General features: G+C 47.0%; 1 long non-coding RNA gene across 1 annotated transcript in view; it reads left to right on the forward strand.

Moving 5' to 3' along the window:
- The window catches only part of LOC114069290, a 15,698-nt gene extending 10,062 nt beyond the window's left edge, over positions 1-5,636 (forward strand). The window contains exons 3-4 of the long non-coding RNA XR_003573749.1: positions 813-817; positions 5,486-5,636. This is a non-coding gene — a long non-coding RNA (uncharacterized LOC114069290). The remainder of the gene's footprint in view (positions 1-812; positions 818-5,485) is intronic.
- The last annotated feature ends 392 nt before the right edge of the window (positions 5,637-6,028 follow it).

Genomic DNA, 6,028 nt, shown 5'->3' on the forward strand with positions numbered 1-6,028 from the left:
ATGCAGAGTAGAGCACATTCTTCACATCTGGTCCTGTCCTGACTGGTCCAAGGGCTACAGCATGGGCAATCTCCTGTTTAATCTGTTCAAATGCTTGCTGTTGTTCAGGACCCCACTGGAAATCATTCTTCTTGCGAGTTACCAGATAGAGAGGGCTTACAATCTGGCTGTACTCGGGGATATGCATTCTCCAAAAACCTATGGCACCCAGGAAAGCTTGGGTTTCCATCTTGCTAATTGGGGGGGCCATTGCTGTGATTTTATCGATGACTTCAGTCAGGATCTGGTGACATCCATCTTGCCACTTTACTCCCAGGAACTGGATCTCTCGGGCGGGTCCCTTGACTTTACTCTTTTTGATGGTAAAACCAGCTTCCAGGAGAATCTGTATGATCTTCTTTCCTTTCTCAGAGACCTCTTCTGCTGTGTCCCCCCATATGACGATGTCATCAATGTGCTGTAGGTGTTCTGGAGCTTCACCTTTCTCTAGCGTAGCCTGGATCAATCCGTGGCAGACGGTGGGACTGTGTTTCCACCCCTGGGGCAGTCGGTTCCACATGTACTGCACGCCTCTCCACGTGAAAGCAAACTGCGGCCTGCACCCTGCTGCCAAGGGAATGGAGAAGAATGCATTCGCGATGTCAATAGTGGCGTACCACCTCGCTGCCTTAGACTCCAGCTCATACTGGAGCTCCAACATGTCTGGAACAGCAGCACTCAGAGACGGGGTGGCTTCATTCATGCCACGATAGTCCACAGTCAATCTCCATTCTCCGTCAGACTTATGCACAGGTCAGATGGGGCTGTTGAAGGGGGAGTGGATCCTGCAGATCACTTCTTGGCTCTCCAGCTCACGGATCATATTATGGATGGGGATCACAGAGTCTCGGTTCGTTTGGTACTGCCAGTGGTGCACTATTGTAGTGGCAATTGACACTCGCTGTTCCTCAACCTTCAACAGTCCTACAGCAGAAGGGTTCTCTGAGAGGCCAGGTAATGAATTCAACTGCTTAACTGCCTCTGTCTCCACAGCAGTTATTCCAAAAGCCCATCTATGTCCCTTGGGGTCTTTGAAATACCCATTCCTAAGGTAGTCAATGCCCAGGATACATGGGGCATCTGGACCAGTCACAAGGGGGTGTTTCTGCCACTCCTTCCAGGTCAAACTCACTTCAGCTTCCAACACGGTCAGCTGCTGCAACCCTCCTGTCACCCCAGAAATGGAAATAACCTCTGGTCCCACATGTCCTGAGGGCACTAATGTGCATTGAGTGCCAGTGTCAACCAAAGCCTTATATTCTTGTGGGTCTGATGTGCCAGGCCGACGGATCCACACAGTCCAATAGACACAGTTGTCTTGTGCCGTGGGCATTCAAGCGAGCGGGAAAGAACAACACATCTATAAGATGCAGATTCAAATCCGTTTTATTATCAGAAGACTACTCAATATATAATCTTTTGAGTCCTGGACATGCGACCAGGAGCACAGCATGCTATTATGATTGGTCAGCACACATTGTCCACGCGCCCCAGACAGTCCAACGATTGGTAGTCTTAAAGCACACATTCCTGGGAAAAGTTTCTGTTATCACCGTTTCTCACACATTGCTTTCTGCTGACCTCCGCATTCCTGCAGCTGCAGACTTGTTCTTGTTTGACTAACGGTCAGCTCCTGGCCTTCTCAGAACCCAGCACAATCCTTTAAAACTGCCAAGACCCCAGCAGTCCTGTACCTCTACCTGGCTAGAGGCAGGACCCCTCTAATACTGGTTTCTGTCCTGCTTGTCACAGTTTTCCATCTGCAAATACCGGCGGGAGGTACCTTCTAGCAGGTCAGATCCCTGCCCATGGGATACCGGCACTGCACTCACTTTCACGGACTTTGCTTTTTCCTTGTCCTTCAGCTCTTGTACTCGGGCTGCCAAGACATGGGTAGGTTTCCTGTTCCACTGTCTCATGTCCTCTCCATGGCCAGATAGGAAATACCACAGCTCGGTTCGTGAGGTCTGTCTACCCTCTCTAGCTGGGGGGCGCCCGGTTCTCACTGGTACCACCTGGGAACTGTTTCTCTCAATCTTTTCTAGGATTTTCTCCTATTGATCTTGTAGTTTTGTTGCTGTGGTAGTGAGGTTATTGATTGAGGTCTCTACAGAGGAAACGCGGGCTTGTAGTGATCCTTGGACCATACTGTCGTACATCCAAATTTTATTTGCTTTAAACACCACTGGCTCACTCTTTTCTCCAGCCTCCAATGATGTCAGGTAACTGACGTGCGCAGATGGCCCCATACGTATGAAAGTCCACAACATGTATGGTGTACATATAGTCTTGTCAGGATCATGATTAGCTTGCATATCCCTTCCAAACAGTACCTCCAACAGTGCCATTTCCCTCAGGCGTCGGATCCCCTCCTCCATGGTATTCCAGCTCTTCACAAAATGGTCTGTCTGCAAGGCCTCTCTGTAAAGGAACCTCTCTCTCACAGCATCCAGTAGCCGTGCCCAGAGAGACAGGGGCTTTGATTCTCTCATAAATGCCTCTTCAATGCCCACATCCTGGGCAATAGACCTCAAGAACCTTGCTTCAGCGCCATCAAGGTTTATGGCATCATCCATGGAGTCCCAAACTCGGATCATCCAGGTTAGTATGGGCTCATTTGGGTGACGAATGACGTCTGCCTGTAACTTCCGGAGGTTGTCATACGATAAGGACTAAGTGACGATTTCTGGCTCTGGGCTAGCTGCCTGTGAGGGTCCTGCCTCCCCATCATCATCAACTGGGTGAGCTGATTTGGTCTTATATTTCCTCTTTTGGATAGGGGCAACCTCCATTGACTTGTTTTCTCCCTTGGAACTGGTCTTTTTTGGAGTCACTCTTGTATCAAGTCTCTCATTTTCATTTTTTCCTTTTCCCTGTGAGGGTTGCACCATACCGAGCACCTTTTTGTAGGCAACGGCTAAAGCCCCACATGCATCTACCACCTGCCTTTCTATGGGTTTACCACGACCTCTCTCCATCACAGCTGTTATTATCTGTGTAGGGTTTAGGAGTTGTTCGAGAGTGAATTTCTATGTTGTAGGAACTGAACCACTTTCTAGAAATTTACCCACGTCCTCCCATGGCCCATGCCATTCGAGGTTTTCCACCCCTGGGGCAGGCTTCTGTGCCCATTTGGGGTAAATCCTGGTCTTAACTACAAATATTAGATATGACACCATGGCACAAACTTGCACAAGAAGCCCAAAAAGTAAAATGTCTCATATCTAAAGAGAGTTTAAATTTCTCAGAGGCCATTGTATTGGAACCAAAGGGAAAATGTATGAAGGGTTGGGCAGATATACCCTCCTGTGTTTCTCCATAGGGATAGGTGCCATTATCTTTAAAACCCCAAAGGAGACAGTGTAGGTTAGAGCAGTAATATATCCTTGAGAACATATCCTGGACGAAAATAACAGGTGTTGAGTTTGCTATGTCATAAAACCAGTGCAAGATCTCAAATATACTTATTACAATGAGAGCCATAGCGTCTGAGCTGAAAAACATCAACAAGTGGGACATAGATTTTGGCATAATTTTATACCACAGAAAAGCAATGATCTTAGACTTCATGGTGCCTACAGGTTCGCAAACACGTATAAAGTCACACAAGAGCAGTTATTCCTTTTCCACTTTTCCTCTCTCAGGTCCCACGCTGGGCGCCAAAAATGTCCCAGTTTAAATGAGACAAGGGTCTTTTGCTGAGGATAGATTAGGAGAAAAAGACCCAAACTTCTTTTTCTAAGTGATTATAAATCCAAAATTAGGAGGTTCCAATTGAAGGAAAACAAATTATGGAAAAGGGAAAATAACAGCCCTTGATTAAAAGGCATGTGTACATTAACAGGAACACAGGAAAAAAAAAAGTAAAACAACCAAGCAATACTCCTATACCGACCAAATAATCCCCTTCAAGAACAAAACCGATAAACCGGCAAAAGGAAAATTAAATAGTTCAAATTTTTTGCACCCTTTGGTGCAGTTCAAACCACAGTCAGTAGGGGTCGCTGTTGGGGCACTGGAGATGCAAAACTTGTAATGTCCTGTACCATTCACCAGGTGGTGCTGTTGGGTCACTGGAGGAACAGAGATTGTAATGTCTAGTGCCCGTCACCAGGCAGCGCTGTGAGATCCTTGGTTGCCACCAGGTGGGTTGGGGGAGGGGGGAAAAAAAGCAACACCCCCCAGGGTATATTGGAGAAAAACCAAAAAAACTCAATTCCCCTTCCCTTCCCACACTGGAAAAAAAAAGGGGGGGGGGGAAGGGGGAAGAAAAAAACCAACAATAAAACAGAAAGTTCTCCCAATGGAAGAAAACTCATGAACTTCAGCTGGTTAGGATTTCGCTTTAAGCCGGGCCTGCAGCCAGCAACAACTGAGCAGAGAGCAGCAGCAAGCTCTCTTCTGACAGAAAAAAAAAAAAAAGAAAAACCAGGCAGCGTCTGCAGCTCGCAGCAGGCTCCGCTGAGGGCAGAGAGCTGAGCTGACACCCATCCCCACCTCCTTCCAACCACACACACTAGCCCCCCCAACTCCTCCCCCTTCGTTGTCAAGGAGACTAATCTCTCGGCCATCAGTGGACCAGGTTAGTTCTTTTGTTCACCTTATGGCCCATACACAGGGCACACACGTCAGGGGGAAGGGAAAGAAAAAATTCCTTGCTAAAATCAGAACTATGACACTTCCAAGTCAACTGCCCTTGTCCTTAAGGGGGACTTCAACTTACCAGAAATAAACTGGGAGCATCACACAGCTGGTACAACCTGATCCAGAAGATTCCTAAAAAAGCTCGATGACAACTTCATGGAACAGGTCGTAAGGAACCGACTCAGAAAGATGCTGTCATGGGTTTGTTCCTTGATCTACTGCTTGTCAACAGAGTGGATCTTGTGAGCGAAGTGGAGATTGGTTTAAAATCTCTGTTGACAAGGGGGAAAGTGCCAGTAAACCTCAACTCTGGACATGAGGTCCCCTGGGAAAATGTTTTTGCAGGTGCTGGGGTCCATCAGTGCTGGTCCGTTTCAAACATCACCTCCTAAGAGCAAAGGAACAGGCAATTCCCAAATGTCAGAAATCAAGCAGGCAAGACAGAAGGCTGGTTTGGCTGAGCAGGAATCTTCTCTTGGAGATAAGGCAAAAACAGAATGCGTGTGCCCAGTGGAAGCAAGGTCAAGTGACATGGGAAGAATTCAGACGTGTTGCTTGCCACTGTGGGGAGAAAATTTGTGTGGCCAAAGTTCAACTGCAGTTGAAGCTGGGCAGAAATGTGGGGGACAATAAAAAGAGTTTTTTCAAATATATTAATGGCAATAGGCAATATAGAGATATCATCGGCCCATTCCAGGATGAGGATGGTCACCTCACAAACAGGGACAGAGATAAGGCAGAGGTGTTTAATGCTTTCTTTGCCTCTGTTTTCACCATGGATAATGGACCAAGGGGGTTAGAGTCTCAGTGCCATGAGCTGGAGGACCATGACTGCAAGAACAATCAACTCCCAGTTGACCCTGAAATTGTGTGGGATCTCCTGCTAGAGCTAGATCCTTACAAATGTATGGAGCCTGATGGGATTCATCCCAGAATCCTCAAAGAGGTGGTTGATGTCATTGCAAAACCTCCTCGATGATTTTTGAGCAGTCATGGGAATTCAAATAGGTCCCAGCTGACTGGAAGCTGGAGAACATTGTCCCAATTTTCAAGAAGGGCAAGAAAGAAGGACCCTGGAAACTACAGACCTGTCAGTCTCACTTTAATGCCTGGTAAAGTTATGGAGAAAATTATTCTGGGAAGTATTGGAAAACACCTGAAAGACAACTCTCATCGGTCACAGCCAGAACGGCTTCACGAGAGGAAAGTCCTGCTTATCAAACATGATTTCCTTCTATGCCAAGGTAACCCACCTAGCTGATCAAGAGAAGACAGTTGATGTAATCTTTTTGGATTTCAGTGAAGTTTTTGATACTGTCTCTCACAGGATCCTTCTGGACAAAAT

The sequence above is a fragment of the Empidonax traillii genome, unplaced genomic scaffold (assembly GCF_003031625.1).
Source record: "Empidonax traillii isolate 1590-97213 ecotype Southwest subspecies unplaced genomic scaffold, ASM303162v1 scaffold1227:size194917, whole genome shotgun sequence".
NCBI lineage: Eukaryota > Metazoa > Chordata > Aves > Passeriformes > Tyrannidae > Empidonax > Empidonax traillii.